Source organism: Carassius gibelio, chromosome A2 (assembly GCF_023724105.1).
Source record: "Carassius gibelio isolate Cgi1373 ecotype wild population from Czech Republic chromosome A2, carGib1.2-hapl.c, whole genome shotgun sequence".
Lineage (NCBI taxonomy): Eukaryota > Metazoa > Chordata > Actinopteri > Cypriniformes > Cyprinidae > Carassius > Carassius gibelio.
In genome coordinates this window covers 12,362,820-12,388,192 of record NC_068372.1, presented here as the reverse complement: position 1 = coordinate 12,388,192, position 25,373 = coordinate 12,362,820, and positions in this window count along the sequence as shown.

The window sequence follows — 25,373 nt, the reverse complement described above, 5'->3', positions numbered from 1 at the left end:
GTACACTGACAATAATAACAAAACATTGTGCATTTGCAAAATAAACAAAACAAACAGGGTGCACTTTCTGCTGTCTAGCTCCCTGTGAGCAACTTTCTGCACGTCACAAACTCAGCAAATATTTGGCACAGAGACATGAGAAATATGTCTATAGAAAGCTTGTGTCTACTTTTAGATTAATAAATTCAAATTGAAAATAAATACTCTCTTATTATTTAATCCTTATGAAACTAAAGCCAGGTACAGCCTTTGCCGTATCTGAGCTTAAAGTGTCTTATCGAAAACAAATATTATCTGATTATGTAATCTGTATAAAACTATAGCGAGCCACCGAGCCACAGACTTTCCCTTATCTGAAAGCTTATAATGTCAACTTTTGAATTTAATGAATTCAAATCAAAAACAAATATTCTGTCATTATGTAATCTGTATGAAACTAAAGTGAGGTTTATATGCAGTCACCTACCAGAAAACACACTCATCTAAATAAAAAAACAACAAAAACAAAATCAAGATTCTTCTAATTTCGAAAGAAATCCTGCTATAAGGAATTTATCTCAGAAGAGCAGCGTGATCAGACACGGCTTTATGCAGCAAAGATAATTTATGTAATTTATTTTTACATAAATTAGTTAACGTGTTACTTTTTACATAAACTTGTGCAGATTTTAATGCAGATTTTTGTAATTGGAAATAATAATTCATTAGTTTTTGAAAGTAACTTACCCAACACTGAATGACAGCCCACAGCACATGCCTAAATACCATGCTGGAAAACAGAAGGAGAGACGGAGAAAAAGACAGTGCAGCTGGCTGGCATAAACTGCAGAGCTGTAGATGAAATGTGGGTTTTGTGATTGAAATATACAGCTTTTGTGCTTTGTAGGTGTCTGCTAGGCGAAAGAATATGTAAGTGGCTTAAAAAAGCAAGGAGAGAGAAGGAAGGAGATTGAGTTCAGCCTCAGACAGCACTCTTACATAAAAGAATGACACATCCACAAACTTATTTTCTGTTTCTTAGTGCTTTATAGGTCAGAAAAGCTCAAGTTAATTTGATCTGGTTTTAAATGCACAGAAATAAATCCATTCAAAGTTCAATAGTTAAACTGGTATAAAAAAAAACTTTCAATATTTAGAACACTCTGAGGCTCAAAATAAATTTTGTTGAAGTGCTCAAAGTATTTCTAGCATTTATAGAAAGTGTGAAATGACACTCAAAACTGGCATAGGTAATTGTATCTAATGTGAAGTAAAGATTTGATAACACATTCACAAGTGTAAGATTTTACACAGATTACAAATAAAATGTTTCTTCAAAAATATTAAGTGGCAAAAACTTTCATTTTGTTTCATAAAAAAGAACCAATAATAAACTGGAATAATTAAATATTAATTTGAAATAACTATCTTATGCTCACCAAGGCTGCGTTCATTTTAACCAAATAAATAAATCAGAAATCACCATTATTGGTGTTTTATAAATCTAATAAATTCAATAAATATCTTTCAGAGTGCAGACTTTTTTTATTGTATTTTTTAGATATATTGGTCAGGACACCTAATTAGCTAGTAAAATTTGATGAGTGAATTGATTGGAATGTATATATATATATATATATATATATATATATATATATATATATATATTAGGGCTGTCAAAAATAGCAACGTTAATTAGTTGTTTGTTGTTAATTACGTCAAAAATGTTTACGCATTTCACGCATGCGCAGTGTGACAAATTATTCAGGTCAGGAAAGTCTCGTCGATCTCTGAATTCTCAAGATAGTAAAAAACACCGAAAAAGCCGTGACGAAAACACCGAAGAAGCTTAAGGTTTTACCCCAGTTACTCTCAAATACATTCATGCCAAGCTCGATAAACAGAGACGACTTTGGTAGTTGATACGCTGAAGCTTCTTCCTGTTTTAGCTTCCTGTGTTTCACACTGTGCATGCGCAGATCGCCTATATGCAATGCAGCGAAAATTACAGCTGTTTGAAAAAGCATATGCATTTTTACTTGGTTTTACTGGCACTTGAAGCCTTCAGAACGTGAAAATATCCATCCTAAAGTATTGTGGCAGAGCAAATGAACACCTCCCAAAAACAAGACTGGCCAGAGTGCTGCTTATGTGATGGTGGCGCATGTTTGTGTTTCTGAGTTCATTCTTTCGAGTTTCTCTATGCATAATTTCATATATATGTGGCTATATTTAACCACTGGTTCACCTAAAACTCTTACACTATCTGTAGTTAAATGGCATGGTTTGATATAGTGCTCAGGTAAATTTGATCTAAGTAAATGTTAAACCTTTGAAATTCAGAAAAAAGAACCACATATTGATGAATCAATACATGAAAATTATGTATCTGTATCCTGTTATTTATCTTTTGGTATGCAATTCAGGGGGAAAAATGGTTAGGATTCAGGTGTAATTGCAAATAGTGATTAATCCTGATTAATCCACTGAAATTCTGATTAATTTGATTAAAAATTTTAATCATTTGACAGCCCTAATGTGTATATATATATATATATATATATATATATATATATATATATACATTGTGACACGTGTCCCGAGCTCTCATCAGTGTTGACCTGGAAACCGAGCAGTCACACCTGCACCTACTCGTCACGTGCTGAGCAGCCACATCTGCATCCCATCAAGCTCTGGCTTCATAAACCCAGCAAATGATTACAGAAGTGAGAGATGTCTCCACAAGACTCGGCAAGCCCCTTTCTTATATTGTTTCTACAGAAAGCAGTGTGTGACAGCGAGCCCCACCACACAGGGAGCATGGACCCACAAAGCACTGCGCACCAATCGAAGAGGAAGCCAAGCACCAAACTGCCTCACACTGACAACTTCTTTCCCCCACGAATTCACTAATAAAATCCACCCTTTGGAGAACTTACCGGCATCCTCGTGTCGTGTCCTTCACCCCACCACACTGGTGGAGAATGCGGCAGGACAGAGAGGTCACCGATAACCCCTCCACACGCAGTGTTACCCCTTTTAGACTGGTTTGGACTTTTTTTCTCACATTTCCCCTTTGGCTCATGTACCTTCTTCCCCCAAGTATGGGAGAACTGCTGAAACACCTCACCGAGGTGAGCATCCGCCAACAGCAAATTAGGAAGCACATGGCCTCCTGGCAAGGGGAAACCGAACGTGAGCTCGCTGCGCTACATTCCCCGAAGGGTGGTCCAGGAGTGACGCACGCTGGAGGGAGTCCAGTAAACAGGCCGGCGGTTCCAGGCCCGAAAGATGAGCCCCTGCCCACCGAAGCACCCGGAGTACCTACTTCAATGATGTCATCCACTCTGAGACTTGGGAAGACCATCTGTAGCGGCTGTGGAAGGTGCTGTTGGAACTACGCTGGGCTGGCCTGACCGCCAACCCCCGGAAGTGTCACCTGGCCCTTGCTGAGGCAAAGTACCTGGGTTGCCAGGTGGGTAGCGGCCTGATAAAACCTCAAGAGCCAGAGAAGATCCCTTGGACCCCTGAGACAGAGGCGGCATTCCAACGGATAAAGGCAGCCCTCACGTCGGAGCCAGTGTTCTGAGCCCCCAACTTCAACCGTCCCTTCCTGCTGCAGACGGACACATCCAACACTGAGTTAGTAGCCGTTCTATCCCAGGGCCACAATGGTGAGGAACACCCAGTGATTTACATGAGCCGAAAGATGCCCCCCATCCCCCCTCCCCCCGCCCCTCCAGAGCAACGGAACGCCATGGTAGAGAGAGAGAAGCGTTTGGCATCAAGTGGGCAGTCCTGGAGCTTAGGTATTACCTCCAGAACTTCAACTTCAGCATGCAACACAGAGCAGGGATGGCAAATACGAATGCTGATGGACTCTCAAGAATATGTGCAACTTTCGCAGGTTTGTCAGGGTCCACTCCCTGCTCTCCCCCAATATCCCCGCTTCTCCACAGGAAAAGGAAGACCCTTGGGGGGGGGCTGACACGTGTCCCGAGCTCTCATCAGCTTCGCCCTGGAAACCGAGCAGTCACACCTGCACCTGCTCGTCCAGGCTGAGCGGCCACACCTGCACCCCATCAATCTCTGGCTCCATAAACCCAGCAAGCGAACACAGAGGCAAGAGATGTTTATTTATTTTTTTGACAATACATAAAAGATAGGGTAATGGAAAATTATCCAGCAAGTTCATGTCAAAGCATGAAAATACCCAGTCTTGCCTTTTGTGATTTTATATTTTCTTCCTCCGGCCATATAAAACCTGATTTGTTTGTTTTTTTCTATAGTTTGCTGCTGCTCAAATGGTGGCAGGGTCTCAGCAGACGTTGTCCTATATACCATGTTGTGTTATGTTTCATGGATGTCGCTTATTTTCAGTTTGGGCTAAACTTGATTGTGTACCAGGTGTTTCACATCTAGCAATGAAAGATAATATCAGTGATATCAGTGATGGTCCAAAGTAGCTAATGTTTCTTGGACAATGCACACTATATGACCAGGGAAATGTATACAGATTCCAATGTCTTTTGTTTATCTCATCAACTCCTCCTGGCCCCTGGGATTTGAGCCACACAATGAGGTCAATGTGCACCCGGCATGTAACGGTATATAGGAGTACTCTGCAATCCTATGGGGGGAGAGAGTGCTTTTGTACAGGAGCATGGGCTCTGCAAAATTATTTACTAGTGTTCAGTATTGATATATTGTATTAAATTGCAATTTATTGATAAACTGCTTCATTATTTCAAATTTTTATGCCTACATTTCTTAACAAACACTAGCACCATTTACAACCGTCTGTCTTCCAAAATCAATGAACATTAATTAAAAAATAAAATACAATTATTTTTATTAAGGGAATGTGAAAGTCAAATATCCATACTTGTTACTATTGCAAATTTAGAGTAAGTATAGACTGAAAGCTCTAATCAGCTTGTATGGACCTGCCACAACTGTACAGTATTGCCAATTTAAGTCAGTTCATCATTTAAATAATGATAAAGCAGATTTTCTGCTTTCTGTCCTTTCTCTTGCTCCATTTTTTTACCTTTAAATGTCCCCCATAGCGCCATATAGACACATACAAGCCATATTAAGATTCTACAGAGACATTGTCATTCTGTATGAAGAGGGAAGAAAACATTGTCAGGAAGCTACTGGCTGTAATGGGTGGCAGGGTTACCTACCATGGTGAAATCTTAATGAGTGATGGTGCTTTTGCTGTGCAAATGAGAGGTCCACACAAAGCATTATAGAGCCATTATCATCTCATTTAATGTAGGCTACAACTGAATGCTAGGCTTCAGGAAGTAACAAATACCACATATTGTCAGACTACAAATGAAATCATTAACGGGGGAGAAAAAGTCTCTCAACAGATTACGTTATTTTGTAAATGAGATTGTTATGGAAGAAACAAACACAGACACACTGGATTATATGTAACAAGATGGATGAAACTGCCTTAGAAAAAAAGGATTTTTGCAGAAACTGAACACTAATACAAAATTCACACTCTTTCAGCTTATTATTCAAGGACAAGGTGTTAATGAAACCTAAACAGGAATGTTTATTGCAGGTTTGTGGAAAATTGCATACAGGTAAGATTAATTATAATTGTAATTATATAATTATGTAAATGATGATGATGATATAACTTTCCTTGCTAGGAGATGGGAGTGGTAATGGGAGGATGACCAGGTTGGATGAATGGAAGTGCACACCTCACAGGTAAGTAGAGCGTTGAGTATTCTTCTTACTTCGTAAAGGAGACGAGGAAAAGATTGCAGAAGACATGGAGCCTACACAGGAGATACAATGAGGATAAAAAGACTTGGAAAATTGCTGGAAATCACAAGAGCAATACACTGGAGATTCACAAGAGAGAATTGCAGGTAATTTAGTCTGTTTCCTAAGTTTAAGCCAGACAATAAGTAAGTGTGGGGTATATGCTTATATGCAAGGGTGGTGATTGTTATGGCGATGAGGATCATGTGAGCATGATTAGAACTCTAATGTATGTGTTTGTTTCCTGGGTGATGGAGGAGCCAGACATGTCTGTGACTCGCCATTGATGTTTAGCGATGCCCAAAGGCATCATACATTTTATTTATCTGAAATTGGTCTCAACTCAAATAAAGGTTTGAATTTCCAGATGTTATTATTTTGGCTAACCTGAGCAGTGTCTGAGACACTGTTAAGTTATTTTCTCTGTAGAAGAAACATATTTTCTCAGTAGAAAAATTCTAAAACTATAAAATGTCTCAGGTTATGCATGTAACCATGGTTCCCTGAGAATATGGAATGAGACATTGCGTCCTCTAGAGGGCGCTATGGGAACACTGTCAGCATGACCGGTGTCTGAAGCATGAATGAAATAACGAGGATGAACTTGACATTGGCAGGCAGAGGAGACACGCAGCATCTTGTTCCCTATTCTCAGGGAACCATGGTTACATGGGTAACCTGAGACGTTCCCTTTCGAAAAGGAACTCCACGCTGCGTCCTCTAGTGGGCGCTAATGGAATGGTACACAACACAGTCATGCTGAGGGATAAGTGCCTAGGTAAATGTTTCCCCAAGTCTGGACGTGAGGAACAGCATCTCTACTAGTGAAACCGCTAGGCTTTACGGAAGGCTCAAGCTCCAAACATCATAGACTAACACACCCGCCCGAGTCTTAATCCTAGTTTGAGCTCTTAAGAGTGGAGGCTTCAGCAGAACGACTTTCTAAAACGAGAGGTGAACTAGCCCGACTCAGCATCAAAGGCACTTAGTGAGGCTCAATATAGAAGAGCCTACACTCTCCTTTCTTCCTAGGCAGAGCTCTGGGGAGCAGAGGCTTCAGTAGGATGACTCTCTTAAACGAGAGGAAGCCTAGCACTCAACCCTATTAGAGAAACTCTTAAGAGTGGAGGCCACAGCATGACGACTGTCTACAGCGAGAGGAGACCTGACAACACTCAGCGCCAAAGACAGTTTGCGAGGCTCACAATAAAAAGGGAGCCTACAGACCAATAGTGCTGTCTAAGCGGCGCTAAAAGGAGCAGAGGCTTCAGCAGGATAACTCTCTTATTCGAGAGGAAGCCTTACAACACTCAACCTAGTTGAGGATCTCTAAAGAGTGGAGATCTCAACATAACGAGACCTGACTACTAAATGCTAGACATGGTTAGTGAGGCTCACAATAGAGCCTACATACTAATAGTTCTGTCTAAGCAGAGAACTAGGAAGCAGGGGACACTGCCAATGACTCAGAAGCTAGAGTACTAAGCTATGAGTACTCACCATGCTCCTAAGTGTCATAATCGCCACGAAGACCCTCAGATGAGGGGAGTACTCAAAAGCTCGCCTGGAGAGCAACTCCTCAAGGAGGCCCACAAGAGCCTAACAATCTAGCAGCCACAGAGCTCTGTTGAGAGAGCACTAGGAACTGTGATCTCAGGATAGCAACCCTCTTGGGACGGGAGCTACCAGGCTCATGGACAGAGCATTATATGCCCACAAGTGGAAGTAACAGGTACAATAAAGGTAATTAGTGTTTAGAGTTATAAAGTACATAAGAAGTCCTGAGGTAATATTATGATTACTGTGGTAGAACGATGTCTAAAATCTCATTGTAGAGTGACATAGAGCTACATGGAGGAAGATTAAAGTGGCAGTGCAGATGCAATAAATAAACTTAAGAGCAGCACACTCAGATGTATTTCTGAGTAGAGCAATGTCCAAAAGTCATTATAGAGTGTCACAGAGTAACATGAAGGAATATTAAAAAAAAAAGTGGCAGTGCAAGTACAATAAAAGTAAACATAAGTGCAGCATGTATTCCGTGTTTTTTTTTTTTTTTTTTTTTTAGATGGGGGACAGCTGATTGTTAAGTAGTCTGATGGCTTGAAGATATAAGCTGTTCTTCAGCCTGGATGACCATTATCGGATGGATCGGAAATGTCTGCCAGATGGCAGTGTGGCAAACAGGTGACAAGCAGGATGAGTGCAGTCCTTGATGATGTTTCGAGCCTTTCTCAAGCAGCGAGTCTGATAGATGTCCTGTATAGCTGTGAGTTTATGTCCAATGATGAGCTCTGCTGTTCTCACCACTCGTAGAAGAGCTTTGCGGTCCAAAGAAGAGCAGTTGCCGAACCATACAGTGATGCAGCTGGTCAGAATGCTCTCAATAGTGCAGAGGTTGAAGTTTGACATGATGTTAGAATAGATGCCAAAACTCTTCAGCCTCCGCAGGAAGTAGACACTGACAGGCTGTTCTCACTATGGTCTCTTAGTGAAGGCTCCAGGAAAGATCCTCAGAGATGTGAATGCCAAGGAACTTGTAGCCCTGAACTGTCTCTACTCTAACTGTCTCACCGTTGATGTGAATGGGAACGTGACCCTCTCTGTGACTTCCTGTAGTCCACAATCATCTCCTTGGTCTTGCTGACGTTAAGAGAGAAATTTTTATCAGCACACCATGCTGTGAGTGCATTAACCTCATCTCTGTAGGATGTCTCATCGCAATTAATGATGAGTCCTAGGATAGTAGTATCATCAGCAAATTTGATGATGATGTTGGAGCTATGCTTAGCAGAGCAGTCATAAGTGAACAGGGAGTACAAGAGAGGACTGAGTACACATCCCTGTGGGGCACCAGAGCAGTGTGTAGATAAAACTGTAACATCAGTGCCCCAGCGAGTGTTAATAATAAAGTACACGCCTCCACCTCTGGTCTTACCAGAGTTTAGAGATCTGTCATGACGAAAAACGGAGAATCCAGGTGGTGTATTGGCCATATAGGGTACTTCTGAGTGTAACCACGTTTCACAGAAAGCCTACAGTACACTCTCCTTATGAGAATAATGTCGATAACCTACATTATACACAGTTCCTATTATGTAAAAAATAGAAACAAAAAGGAATTCTGTAAGAAAAAGCATTTCTCGTCAGATTCCTTCCATGCCACACCTACAATCCCCATGAACGGCCTGATTAACTGCATCGGTAGCCATGAGACACAAAACATGGGTGAGAGGCGCTAAATTCTCAAAGAGAATCTGGCATTCTCAATTCAATCACATCTGGCAGAGTGGCTAACTCTCCTCTGAGAGCCGTACACACTCTGTCCAAACACTAAATTCTCTCAAGAATCAGGCAAGAACAGAAACCACCTCGAATGCATCGCATTAAGCTTGTTCAACTCCTCCGAAAGGCAAATGCAGTCGTGCAAACGCTGGCAAAAAACTTGAGTACAGACCACTGCTCTAGTAGTTCCACGAATGCAACAGTGAGGGCATCCTACTCTTTCGTGAGTCAAATGCATATGAACTTCATACACAAGGCTTGAAGACAAAAAAGAGGATGATGTATTATACAGGTGTCCTTTTATATCCGCAGTCACTCATTTGCTTGCATCATAGGCTTCTGCCTGCCAATGTCAAGTTCATTGTCATTATTTCATTCATTCTTCAGACACCGGTCATGCTGACAGCATTCCCATAAACGCCCTCTAGAGGACGAAGCATGGAGTTCCCCTTTCGAAAGGGCAGATCCATTTGTTTTATGTAACATCCAGTGTTTGGAATAACGGCGTTTAAAAGAATGGCGTTAGGTAACGACGTTATTTTTTCAGTAACACGGTAATCTAACTAATTACTTTTCCCGTCGTTACAACGCCGTTAACGTTACTGAACGTTAAATGCGGTGCGTTACTATGCATTGATTTAATAAACTATGCAATCCGAACGGACCCCTGGCTCACACAGCGAGTGAGCAGGTGGGTTAATGACGAGATAAGCGGTTGTGATTGGCTAAGGCAGAGTCATGTGTTTCATGGTAGCCAATCAGAGCCAGTGTTTTTACACACATGCCGGCACACGCGGCTGCGCCAGCAGCGCCAAACACACACATGCACGCAACAGCTACACATTCGCAGCAGAGATGGCGAGTCAGGAGCAATCCGATGAAAAGGTGGCATTTTCAAGGTGGAGATATAAGCACTACTTCAAATTCATTGTGGTCAAAGGCAAGAACGTGCATGTAATGTGTACATATAATGTGTGACACACATTTACAAAGCTAGTGGCCAAAAACACTTTTCTTACAAAAATAATACTTGGAAGTGCAGGATAAAACTCTTGCTGTCTGTTGACGTGCAATACATATTGAAAGTTAGTACCTGTCTGTTCTACTCATTTCAACTGACTTGTGAAAACTACAAAAAAAAAAAAAATACAAATTCTCTGACATGTAGCAACTTTTTTTTTTTTTTTTTTACAGTAGCGCAAATAGTTACTTTCCCTGGTAACGAGTTACTTTTATTATAGAGTAATTCAGTTACTAACTCAGTTACTTTTTGGAACAAGTAGTGAGTAACTATAATTACTTTTATAAAGTAACATTCCCAACACTGGTAACATCTCATTGGAGTTGATAAGAAACAACTTGGATATTAGTGTGTTCTCATTTGTTATTTAAGTAAGTTTGAAGCAGCAAAGTGAAAGCATCTTAAATGCTTTAAAAGCACCATCTGAAAATGTTGTAATCATTGAGGTTATCCACTGCATGTTATTTTATGTTATGGAGGTAAGTCACATGCTACAGTGCACCCTTCTCCCACATCACATATATTTTTAAAACCTTTAAGTTGTCATGGAGCCTCTGACGATGACCAATGAAGTCAGATTATGTTTAATCATTCCTGTTCACAGAACTTTCTATTAAGATGCGCATATTAAAGCCATTAAGTAATAATGTGACGTTTCCCTTCCAGAAATCACATTTTCCTTTATATAACTTAGTTATTTCCTACAAATAATGTGTCCTTGACAATATAAAGCACAGTATATTCATCTATCATTAATTTCCCATCTGTTCCAAAATCAAATTATTTTGCTTACAGGGTATCTCCCATGAATTAATGTTGCCATGGACACACAAATTAATTTCACTTCATAATCATTTTATAGACTCTCCGTTAACCGTAAAAGGTGTATTCACATTCATATTCCATCACTGTGCTCTATTTATCATCAGCTCCATCAGAATGCCAAAAATATCATACCTCATTACTCAAACTAGAGCAATTCTCAATAATTTCCCATTTTAGGGAGTCTGAATAGGGAGGCAGGCAGTAGGTAGTGCAGGTCCCCAAATATCTGAGGTGTCTTGTGTCATGTAACCTCTAGCAGGATACTTTATTGAACCCGCCTGTGACCTGTACATGCCTCCGAGCGTCCCTGGCAGGTACATAGCAACATCAATTACAAAAGTTGTGCCTATTGCCTCTGCCATATATTGCCATCACCATGGTGTAATTGGTCCAACACTGCTTCCTATTCTATACAAGTCGAGCCTTTTTTTTTTTTTTTTCTGTCAGTCAGCCTTGCTCTATGTTTAACAAGCTATTATACCCCCCCAGCTCTGCCGCTGAGCCTGGGGACATTGCATGTACGTGGGAGGCGAGGTGTACTGAATCAAATGGAAATGAATCATTATCCTTGTTAAGATAGTGAAAAGAATCAGCTGTCAGTTTTATAGCTAACATGAAGTTACAGGTCATGACAAACTAAAGTCTTGCAGATGTGACTGCAGATGCAGATTCCTAGCTGATTTTAGCTGTGTTTTTGCTCCTCCATAATTTCAAATGCCATGATAAATTAAACTGCTTTCATCACCTGGGGTTTGCCCCTCCCTTTCCTCCTCCTAACCTATATTCACAACGGTCTGTATATGTCAAGGTCTTTTAAAGCTCTTGAAATTTCGCTGAGCCCAGCTGGATAGTGGGGGCACGTAGCTGAGAATTGGGACCCACTCCAGTTCCAGCATTTTAAGCATCATGCCCAACATGCCTACTGAAATAAAAAGCTTAAATCAACCTAAGCTGATTTTTTTTTTTTCAGCAGGACACACAAATGTAATTTGGGGAAGAATGGGAATTTTGCAGAGTGAAGAATAAAAAAATTTAATTTTCCAATAAGAAAAAACTCATACCGTGTAGAGCTGCAACAGATTTTTATCTGAAAAAAATAATAATAAGTCTACTATATTGATAATATAGTTTTGAGAAATTTTCTATATTCAACCTACATCTAGATGATCCGGTACATGTGGCTACATTTTCTGCAAAATCTGCCTGTCTCAAAGCTTAGTTTTGTCTACTATACATACTCAAGCACATGTGATGCTTATGATGTAGTGAGACAGCATCTGCACTCTAGAACACATTACTTCTCAGAACTGTTCTGCATGTTCATGAGAATATCACGGTTTCGTTTGAGAAAAGCTATTGTCAAATAAACACTGAAACACAAAACATCTTCTTGAAAATTGGCTTCTATAATAGTCAACTGTCTCTACCCTTTACGTTACAGCCTTGTTATTTCACATACCTGTATAACACCATGAACATCTTCAATAGTATGGTCTCACTTGAAGACGACAACCATTTTTATAGTAATATATACTTCTCAGAGTATAATCTTAAAATCATACAACCACGATATTAGAATTATATATTTTTTGTTCATGTTTTCATTTGCACAGTATACAAAATGCTGTATAAAAAATGCAATGTTTGTAAATCAAGTGTTATTTCTTCATTTGATTATATAAAGTTTTTTTTCATTTGCACAGTATACAAAATGCTGTATAAAAAATGCAATGTTTGTAAATCAAGTGTTATTTCTTCATTTGATTATATAAATTTTTTTTTTTTTTGTTATTGTTGTTTTAATTCATTTCATTAGACACCATTTTTTAATTAAAAAAAATGCATTAAAACATAAAATACAGAATTTGGGAAAACAAACACTCTAAATTATGTGTAGTTTGCTAGTACACAAACAAATTATGCTTACATTCATTCTCAAGGTATGATAGACAGGTGGGATGCATTTCCTTCCCCATTAGTGTTCCTGGAGCTCAATTGGTAGAGCATTGCGGTATCAAGCGCAAGGTTGTGGGTTCGATTCCCCGGGAACAGATGATAGGTAAAAATTGATAGCCTGAATGCACTGTAAGTTGCTTTGGATAAAAGTATCTGCTAAATTGAGTTAATGGTATGAAATTAATACTGTGGTAAATATTGATATTGAATGAAATAGAAAAAAATTCTCTCTCTCTCTCTCTCTCTCTCTCTCTCTCTCTCTCTCTCTCCCTCTCTCTCTCTCTCTCTATATATAAATATATACAGTATATATAGCGATAATATTCCTGTCTATATCGCACAACCCTAACAGAGAGAAACAAAATCATAAGGTGAGATATAAATTCACAAATGAGAGATACAAATTCAGAATTATGAGAAAATAAGTCTCAAGTTGGATTATTTCTCAAATTTAAGCCATGTTGCAAGAAATTACATTGCGATTATAAGATGTAAAATCATATTGCATCATATAAATTCACAATTACCCTTTAATTTTTGTAATTTGAAATGGAAAATTGGCTTCTATAATAGTCAACTGTCTCTACCCTTTACGTTACAGCCTTGTTATTTCACACACCTGTATAACCCCATGAACATATTCAAGTTGTTCTTCATGAAGAGCTGTATGTAAGAGACTCAGGAGACCAGCAAATGAGCCATTCTTTTGATAAACATGTCTTCTTTTAGCAGTGTGTGGTCCTTAAATCATTTATTCCATAGAGGGTTTTTCGACAGAAATGGGAAAATGTGATGCTCATTAGCGAAAGTCCAAGCACTGAGCCATAATTAATGGATTTTTCAGTTTGCATATTCACATATGTGATGGAACGAAGACCACCTACTGATGTTGCTAAAATTACCAGTGACTTGCAAGGCAACACATCATGATGTATGAGGATGGTAACAGTTTGACTTGTGTACTTTAGGTGTCTTTGTGTGTTTGTGTGTGCTCTTGTTTTTGTGACATATCAGGACACAACTCTGTATAATGACATGGGTTTAACACAGGTATTACAAGGAGAGGGTGACTTATGAGGACATAACCCATGTCTCCATTTTTCAAAATGCTTATAAATCATATACAAATATTATTATTTTATTTATTTATTATTATTATTATTTTTTTTTGATAAAGTAAAAATGCACAAAGTTTCCTGTGAGGGTTAGGGTTAGGTGTAGGGTTGGTGAAGGGCGATAGAATATACAGTTTCTACAGTATGAAAACCATTACACCTATGTGATATCCCCAAATATCACAAAAACAAATTGTGTGTGTGTGTGTGTGTGTGTGTGTTTGTTGAAAATTACATGAGACAGTTCTTATTGCTTGAGTGAAACATTGAGGTAAACTATTGACCTCATGGTAGTTTATAAGTTAAGGAATGTTTTTTGCAAAAACCCAAAATACCTCATCACAGATTGTTCTTTTATGAAAATGAACCACCTAGCATATGGTCTCTTAACGATACATATCTCCCATAAGTCAAAGGCAAAAACAGATCTTTTCTAGCATATGTTTCAGATGGTTTGCTGATTCCAGGAGCTGAACACTTGACCTTGCCAGCTGTTTAAGGGACGATAGACTCAGAGGTCCCTAGTGTGGAACATTGACATGATTCAGAGAATTCAAACTAATTTTTCACAGCATTTTTGTTTGAAGTTTTGAATTTTGTTAATTAAGGAATCATAATTTTACTTTGTGGTAGTCAAAAACAGAGTATCTATGCCAACAAAGGATGAAACCAGGTTATTAAATGAACCACACATGGAACGATGTGTTATGTAAGGGAAACATTGTGTTATACTGCTTTGTGTTGGGGTCCTGATCACCATGTCGGGGGTTATTCTGCGATAAAACCAACTGGATATACGTTATGCCACTTATTACATGGCTGCTTGCAACATAAGTACACAAAATATTGATTTGAGTTGAAATATTTGAACGCAAAGCTTCCAAGACAGCAGTTGCGAGCAAGCTGCACGTTCAAACTAGATGGACATTTAAGGTAAAAGGTGCAGTCATACAACTTATTACACAACATTTCACCTCATAAATAATAATGGCGATATAAGATTTAAAACAAAAATGTTTTCAAATCTTACCAGTTTGTTATCTTATAATCCATTAAAACATACGAAACAATTGTAGCAAAAAGGCAGCAGCTGCATTTGTATGAAAGCAGAGAGCAAGTCTGTGATACCAGGATGACATAATTAAATAACTGAACACAATTTTGAATCAAGTTATTATATTTTATCATCTAAACAAACGCAAAGTTTCCATCAAGAAAAAACAGTTCCTAGCAAGAATATAGTGCCGAATTCAGTTACCTGAATGAGCCTGTGTTATCAGCTTTTACCTGTTGTTATCGAGTGATAACATTCACAGGAATGTTGCGACTGACCAATTCAGTATCAAGTATTCCACAGAGCCATGTAATAAGGTTGCATATCGATGCGACTGATTGCCAGGTAATCAGAACTCAATCACAACAGAATGAGTAAATAAGAAAACCATAGATTTACACTACAGATCCATTCACCACTGGTTCAAAATGTGTCCATGACTCCACTACTACTACAGTAATATGAAAATGTCATGGTAAATCGCAGCAATTTATACAACCACACTGCTTTCCATTCTGAAGGGCTCATCCCTATGACCTAATTCCTTCGAAGGGTTTACCCTCCAGAGTGAGAGCTTTTGAAGGGATAATGGTTGTATTAGACCAAAAATCTTTTCCTTGGGATGCATGTCTGCACCATCTTGCCTAGCTTATTAAAGAGAGGCTGTAGTCACACAATTAAACCTGCAGAAAGAAGCATGGGAGCGGAGGTGTCCATCATTTGTGTCATTCGAAATGCTTGACTCAGAAGGGTGATTTGAAGTGTCCAGTTTTGAGCACTTTGGTTTGGAACTTTGGTTAGGGGTGGGGGGTTGGGGCAAAAGATTTGTGGTTGATTATATCCAAAAGCTTTTTTTTCTGAAATATATTGATCGTGTTATTGAAGTAGAGGCCTTGAAAGTCATACATTAAATATAACTTTAAAAGTCTTCAGAAGCTATTTTTGAGGAACAAGCTGAAATGTAATTTGTTATTCAATGAAATTCTGCCTTGAAAATCTCATTTGGCAACCATATTCTTTTTTCACTCTTAAAAGAAAAGCTTGAATATTGTGCTCTAAAAATACAGGTTTCAAAAGGCATGAGGATGAACAAGTGATCATTAGCAGGATAATTTAATATAGATAATATTTCATGCTTTAGCATAACAGGATATTGAGGGTAATGTCAGAGGTGTCTAAAGTTGGCGCGGTGAGATGAATTGGCTTCCAACCCACACGGTACATTATTGGGGCAATACAGAACCCCTGGAGGGGGGGGGGCTCTTCATTTGAATCAGTACCTGCTTCTGTCTAGAAACAGGCCTGGAGGTCAGTTTGTAATTTATTTGTTTTTATATTGAGATGTTCAGGCCAGAATGATTAGATGTGGATGATTTTTGGAAACTGTCCTATTTCTCAACCCCACATCTCTCTCTCCCTCCTTCTGTTGCCTGTCTCAGTCTGGCTTAACCACAGTTACTGGAAAAAGCCGAGGATCCTGGCGAGCTCTGGGGCTTGGCATGGGGAGAAAAGTCATTGCATGGCCCATTCCACCCAGAGATTTGCCAAGCACATAGTCAGTCTTTCTCTCTCATAGACGCAGGGCAGAAAGGATGTATGTGACAATATGTGGATGAATTTATATCATGCAGAATGATTAAACCTGAGGGCACGTAAAGTATGTGTGGGTGCCAGGCAAGCAGTTTCTCAAAGTGTCCAACTAATTTTTAATTGGTGTCCAACAATAACTGAAGTGAAGTGGCTAGAGTTTGATTACTGATTGCCAAGCCTACATAGATTATGTGCTCGCAATATAAATAAAACAATGTTTAAAGAATGCCTTTGAATGCCAGTCATTCATGTAATTCTATTCTAGACATCTGTCCCATTTGTGTTCATTGCTTAATATTTGCCTACTTTTCAATTTTTTCAAGTTTACCATTTGTAGTTTTAAAGTTATTTTTTTGCTCCTTTTTACTCTATACTTATACTACTACTTATACTACTGATCAATAAAATCCATGCTCAGCAAGGCCACATTTCATTAATCAAAAATACAGTAAAAGCAATAAAATTATGAAATATTATTTATATATATATATATATATATATATACAGTACAGACCAAAAGTTTGGACACACCTTCTCATTCAAAGAGTTTTCTTTATTTTCATGACTATGAAAATTGTAGAGTCACACTGAAGGCATCAAGGGCTATTTGACCAAGAAGGAGAGTGATGGGGTGCTGCGCCAGATGACCTGGCCTCCACAGTCACCGGACCTGAACCCAACTGAGATGCTTTAGGGGTGAGCTGGACCGCAGACTGAAGGAAAAGGGCCAACAAGTGCTAAGCATCTCTCGGGGAACTCCTTCAAGACTGTTGGAAGACCATTTCAGATGACTACCTCTTGAAGCTCATCAAGAGAATGCCAAGAGTGTGCAAAGCAGTAATCAAAACAAAAGGTGGCTACTTTGAAGAACCTACAATATGACATATTTTGAGTAAGTCTTTACTGTGACTTTTGATCAATTTAATGCATCCTTGCTGAAAAGAATGGGTCACTGTTTGTGTTCTTTTCCTGCACAGCCCATGAGGACTACTCAATAAAAAGATTTTACTTGGCATTTTTTCACAGTAATATGGCATTATATTTAATACAGACTGCAGTTTCATGCTTACGACTCGTATAAAATATTATTTATTTTGCCGTGGTGCTGAAGATTCAGCAGGGGGACCACCCCAGATAGCATCAATATAGAACCAATGTCTCTTTATTTTCTGTTACCGAGTCATTTCCACATTTCTCATTGTGCCTTCTCAAGAGCCTGAATTTATGTATGTCATTTGGACAAATGCAGTTACCCTTTACCATTTAGTCTTGCTAAAAAAGTTGTCAGTAGAATGTTGACTATACTTAGCTTAGTTGTGTTATTTCATAATCTAGCCTGTATGCCATGTTTGCAGTGTTGTTGGTGATCGTTGCATCTTAACTTTGTCTGACCTCAGATCCAGACCAGTATCAGTTGCATTTCCTAGGAAAAGTAGAATCCAAATGAATTCCCTGACCTGCACTGAAGTTAGCCGAAAATATCCAGTCTGTACATTAAATGCTTTGGTCTACAGATTCTCAAAAGCTTCATGTGTCATATTTGATAAGAAAATTTCTATAATAACATAATCAAAACTTTGCTAAACAAATACAAATAAAAAAAAGGAATATGAATAATGTAAGAATAACTTCTATATTGTTACTGGGATTTTAAGATGAACATTTACTGGACTGAAACAATTTATGTTTACTTGATAATCCATTTGTTATTTTTCAGAAAAATCATGTTAAAAAGGGTGTACCAAATACGATACAAGATTTTGAGAAATGTTTATTTGTCAATCTTTCAATCATCATTTTATTGCATTGCATTATATGTTTTGCCACCACAATAAAAACTACAGAGCTTACATTAAACATTGCATTACATTAAAATTATATTTTTTGACCGTATAAATCTCAGCAACTACACCAAAATGCATATTTTGCTCAGTTTGGGCTCAGATTTTATTTTTATGTGGAAATTACCTGAGCCAGGTTACACCGAACAGTAAATGGGATCAAACCATGATCACATGATTACATATTCTTATAGAATGCAATGCTCTACCAACTAAGCTACACGAAGCAGCACATAAAAACACAACATCTACTTCTGGGAAGAATCAACTTCAACATCACACACAGACCTGGTAAGACTGATTATTTATATTGTGTAAAATTAATATTATTAATGTCAAAACTATTATTATACTGTAACTTTTTTCAGCGAATGTTTCCTCTTTTCTACAGTATCCTACACACAAGACAGTGTCAACTCGTCTTCAAAGATTGTAACATAAGTTCAGTAGTTTGTGGCAATGTTTTATCCATCTTGTATTGTTTCACCTATCCAATTAAATATTTTATATTTAATAACTAACACATTTTTTTGTCTTTTAGGTATCTTGCAGGATGAGACCATGAGGAAGACATATCTATAGTTTCACCACAAAAATGCCCAGCTGAAACAGTCATGGCTGTGGAAAAAGCCAGAGAGACTAAGTTTAGAAAGTGACATGATGTAAATTTTTTAATAGGTTATTAGAGTGTGTAGAGTAGTGATTATTGTCAACATAACTGTTGTTTTGCAGTTGCTGGTCAACAGAGACAAACACAGAAAGAGCACTGCTGAAGACAGAAATGGTGGAGCTCAATGTAAGATGAGGAAGATGTTGTTGATGTGGATGCACTTGCATGGAAGAATACCTTTGTAACATAAGGGCTTTTTGCACCACTGAAACCTTAAATAATACCAGAACTAGCGGAACCGGGTGCAATTTTAGTACCGGACTGCTTTTTTCGAGAACAAAATTAGCTCCTACTCCAGAGCTGAGTCTAACCAGCACAAACGGTACTACTTGTGGCCAGACACTTAAAAAAAATGCCCTCACCCTCCATGATTTAAAACGCAGTGTAAAGGTATTGTAAACATTGGGTCAACTTATTTCAATGAAGTGTAGGCACTTGTAGAAAATGTAGCACTGATGGTTGTCATTGGAGATTATTAATTCTCCTTTCCATTCTTTCAATTAGCCTTTCGCCGAGCTTCGCCCCCCTTAGTTACTGTTGCTACATCTGACAAACAAATGGTCAAACACGACCAGCACGACATATTGCCATGATGGGAAGAGGTATACCAGTGCGTGTCAGTGACCTTTTTTGGAGTAATACCTCCACGATATCCTCCAGATCGAGGCAAAAGGGGTTAATGTATGCAGTGGAGGAATACATTCAAAATATAAAAATACGCAATGAAGGAGAGACTACTATCGAGGCTAATGCTTACCGGTCTCAAGCAAAATCTGAGAAACCCAATGACCTGTACCGAAAAATGCAACCTGCACCGCCTTGTGGACCAGTCATGCTCTTGCACTGCCGAGAAAGTTCTCTTTCATATGTTATGGTCTATTATTGTCTATTGCGAGTAGCGATTTTGCTCAAATACAAGGGTATGTTAGCTAGCTAAACCTACATGTGTGTCAAAGCCATTCAAAGCTAACTAACATTTCTCTGTTGTTTTGAGAATCAGGATCAGAATGTTTTATTTCCATTGTTGATGAACAGAATTCACAAATAGAAAATTGCTTTGGCTTAAAAGGTGCATAACAGATAAAATAATAAAATGAAATACATAAAATAAAATATAAGGCATTCAGATATCCATTTAATTTTATTGCGTTGTGTTTTCAGCTTTGGGAATGTAAAGAACACAACTCCTCCAGACAATCTCTCGGGGTATCTAGTGTCCGATTTACAAACGCCGTGGGCGCACCGCTTCACCATCTTGCTTGGAGTCAATCGAAGCTGCTCACATAGTAACGGTTGCTATGATGTGTGGTTGGACTATTGTCATTTTGGGGGAGGGGCTGGCGAAAAGCTAATTGCTTTACGTATATGTCGACATTCCATGTCCATTAATTTGAAACCTGCGAGACACAACAAAAACATCCTCCTGTTGTTCTTTGTTTTCGTTGTTTTGTGCACGAATGACGTCGCTGTCAACTGGCTTACGTGACGTACACACTAGTACACAATGTCTTCTGTGAGTTTATTGGCACGTTGCAAACCAATGGGAAAGGTGCATGCCGCCACCTACTGTGCTGGAGTGTGACAAAGATGGAACACAAAGAAGATTTCTATATTCTGTTCTTTTATTTCTCAAGAACTTCATTAATGCTGTAATTATTTTATTAAATTCTACTCAAAAAATCTATATAAGATAAATTCCAAAAGACCTAAAGCTTGCATATCTCTTATAAGTTCAGGTCTTTCCTGTTCTTTTTTTTTTTTTTTTTTTACATCTAATCAAAACACGATCAACCATTTCCATTTCCATAATATGCATTACATAAACTAGAATTACTGTTGGTGCAAATGCTACTGGGAAATAGTTGGCGCACAATCATCCCACTACTTTAGTACTGTGCATTTATTTCTGGAACTAAAGGTACTTATCTGCCATTATACGAACCGATTGTATTTCCATGTTTTGTCAGTAATACGCACAGATTTGTCCAAAAATCTGCTGTGAGTACAGGAGTGCAGTGCATGGCGACCTCATTTTACTATGAAATACAATTTTTGACTATAGGAGGAAAGTTGATATCGGGTAGAGAAGACAAGTTTTATGAAATGCTGAAGTGTTTTCTCATTGGTGTAGTGTTGAAGAGACTCAGGAGTGCTGCTTGTGGTGGACCAGTGGAAGAGGAGGGGGGCAATGAGTTGTGTCAAGGTTGAGAGACAATGGCCAGTGATGTTCCCTGCTTTCCTAAAGTGTCTTTTTAATGGCAGATGAGGATGAGAAATAATGCAGATGCCAGTGCAGGTTTTGGAATAGAAGAATATCATGGCTGATTTGATGTCAGAGGAAAACCCTGAGAGGGTGACTTGGTATAAAGTTCAGTTTTCAGCTCTCTCCCATTTTTCTATTTGTGACTTTATGCTTGAAATACAGTCATACATCTGCAAAAGCATTGGATGCAGATGGAGGTAAGGAGGAAACATTTGGTGCAGAGAGAGAGAGAGAGAGAGAGAAAGAGCAAAAAACGAAATGGTTGACTGAGCATTACACACATTCTCCCCTAAACTTCTAAAACACTTGCAAATCCCTGAGCTCAAATGATTGCACATTCTCTTTCTTCCCCCACAGTATTACTTTACATAAATTACTCCGGCAATAACTGTAGAGTTCAGCGTGTTTTTCTGTTTTGCTTTCTACAGCCTAGTGTGAAAGAGCTGTTGGGGAGCTCTTCTCCACCATGTTATAGAAATGACTGTTACATTACAGGAGATCATCAATCGTAAACAGCTTGCTGTAGGAGATTGTTTTGTTGTTTCAGTACACACTGAGATATTCTTTTCCAGCAGAATAGAGTGCATAATTAGTAAGGGAGGTACATAGTTTTGTGAAATATTAGCATCCTTACATTAAATGATTGTTTGTGTGTTGCAGGAAAAAGCTTCATCATACATTGTCTGCCCTTTTTTTTAATTACTTTTATTCATGCTTGTTGTTGCATCATCTTCTACATCTGCTTCTGTTGAGTTTCAGTTGATAAACAGGTGGTCTTATATTATCCTGCTAAATCTCTTGATAAACTTTGGAAATCATTTTTCCATCAATGATTTACTGCAGAAAGCTGACCAGATCCCCAGGCAGGATTGAGGCTGAAACATGAAGATCCCTCTACTATACATTCATGGTTGGGATGAGGTTTATGCTCTTTGATTGTTATTTGTTTGTTTGTTCATTTAAAGACAATTTGGAGGAGAAAATGAAGGACATCTGCAGTATTGTTTAAATGACTGGAATCCAGCTTATCTTAGCTCACTCCACATTGTCTATCAATTAAAATAATTTTGCCTTTATTTACATATCTAAGACACAAAAACAAAAATGTTGTGATTTAGTTGAATTTATATCCAATTTTATGATAAGTTCTTAGAGAAATCCACGACAATTCATATTCTTTGTCATGTAACTCATATTTAAACATATATTTTATTATTTATTATAATTAAACCTATAAATATAACCTAACCAGGCTGTACAAGCAGTTTCCTGAATTGAAATAAACCGCTTATGCAGTAATTGTGGTGACTTTTGCGGTAATATTGTTTGAAGAAACATTTTGGCTTTTGCAAACAGAGTATATTTTGATTTACACGACTGTCACAGTAGAATATTCAGAATCAAAATGAGGATTTCTGTTATGTTATGTTTGTTCCAGTAGAACTGTTAGCTTATACTCTCTGCCCTCGTTTCATTGCGCACACAATATATTCTCACATCTGCATAAAGTGACAAAACGTTCCCATTCAAATAAGAAGCAATGGACTGCATCTCGAGCGGATCTTCTTCCTGCCTTCAGGTTGTCATATGGCAATGTCCCAGATGGCTTAGAACTAGCAGACCAAAACTAGTCTAGCAAGAATTAATTTCATCATCCACTTGTTTTAGAGTAGTGTCAGGCCATGGGCCATGTCTTTGCACTTCTTGCTGAATTATCATGCGTCTGCAGTCTGATGTAATACTAAACTTTGCCGGGTTTTGTTTCCTATAATTGTGATGCAAAAAAAGTTCACAATGTTAATATAATCCTAGTGTGAAATGAGAGTAAATAAAAGTAAATAAAAGAGTAAATAAAATGTCTTGCTGTCCATAATGGGCTCGAGCACAAGACTCAAGCTCTGTAAATCCCACAAACTATATAATATTCATAATATTTACATGAAAAATAGAATTTAGATTTTATTCAGCTTCTTTAAAATGATATCAGCAATATCTACATGGAAAACGTACTTCCAAACTTTAATTTAGAACCACATTTTGTTGTTTTTATGTTGTTAAAAAGAAATCTAATCTTACCAGATCTAATTATTATTCGTAGCTATTAATACACATTAATGCACATCTTTATGTACATATATTTTTTAAACTTTCTTAAAATATTCATTGATTTCTGGTGATGGCATTGAACATATTAATTTAATGTCACTGATTTAAATAAAATAAAGTCAACATAATAAATCCATTATTCAGTATTCTATGAACCTATATTAATTTGTTGTTGATATGTAAAATGCTTGCATTTTAGATGCTGTCAATATGCCAATACTGTATTTTTAAGTGTATATGGAAACGTGCTACTTATACCACACTTTACATACAATAAACACCAATTTTTACTGTAGGATTTACTTTGAAACTTTTTTTTTTCACAGAAATTGCTAGTAAAATTAACAATAATTGAAGAAAAAAGTGCAACACATTGACACTGAACAAACCTAAATAAAATTTCAAAATAGAAAGAGTGAAAATAGAATTTTCTGGTAAAACATACACCAATAATCCTTCTCCAATGTAAACTACAATTACCAATTAACTGAGGACTGCATCAACTTGCTGCTGAAACATTTTAGCATTTTTTTCAGTTTGTTCATATATGGTCAGTCATGGTGCTGTAACGCTGCACGTGGAGGATATACCTTCATAATCCTTGAGAAGGAGGGCTCAGATGCATTCAAATACTGTTTATAGCAAATAAAAGGCTAAATCCAATGGCTTACAAAAGTTACTCTGTTACTTTGGTCCCAAAATATTGAGTATAAAATGTATATGGACAATATTACATGTCTTCAGCATTCAAATTCTGTATCCAGAAACACCTGAGAAGAGATGATATATATATATATAAATAAACTTGAATTGAATTGAATTGAAAAAGTAGATGCATTCTTTAAGATTCTTATAATAATCTGCATATATCTCTCTCACACACACACATATATATCACATAACTTTACACACATAACTTTAACTGTAGATGTGGGCAGCCAAAAGGTAGACCTCCGTTGCCCAAGTACAAACTTTTTGAACTGCATTGTTCTCAAAGAAAAAGTAATGGTTATCAGGTATAGAGATTTTTGTGCATATGTGACTGACTGAACTTAAAGGGGTCATATGATGCTACTAAAAATAACATTATTTGGTGTAATGAAATGTGTTTATGCAGTTTAAGTTAAAAAAAAAAACTAATTTTTTTCCACATACACATTGTCCTGAAAATCAAGGTGTGCTCTGAATGGCCTGCTATCCAGTGTGTTGTGATTGGCCAAATACCTCAAGCGTGTGACAGAAATGTTACGCATCTTAATATATTGTGATGCCCTTTCTTGCCAGAGTGATGAGGGATAAACATAAAACCCATTATTAATGTGATATAAAAATGATTTCTGGTCGTGTCTTCTTTTGGAAGGCCAAACAAAGTAATTTTGCTTTCTCAACAAAAGGCCGGCTTGAGTGAGCAGAGGTGGGCTGGCTTGTGAACGGAGCAGCCAGAGGATTCTACGACCTATAGCTGGACTCCGCTTTGTCCACGATGAAAGCCAATCCGGGGATACACAGTGCAAAGTTGATGTATTTCTTCAGCGACCAGCACGGATCAGCTCCAAGCATGACAAAGTAGTTTCGATTTCACAGTGATGGCGGTAACAACAATACTACAATGAGACTACTAGGTATGCCTTCTTTCTTTCTGTGAAGATCTGGGCGCCGTTATGCAAATCTTCTCACATAAGTGACGTAGACAACCAGCCGTTTTAGGGGAGTGCAGATGAGTCTTAACTTTAATGAAGAATATCTCTTCGGATTTGAGATTTTAGTCTTTGCAACTTCACAGATCTTGTTTATCCACCAAGATCTTGTAACACTCCAAAGAGAAAGGAAAAATTGAAATCGCATCACATGACACCCTTTAAGTATTTGTTTGAAGTT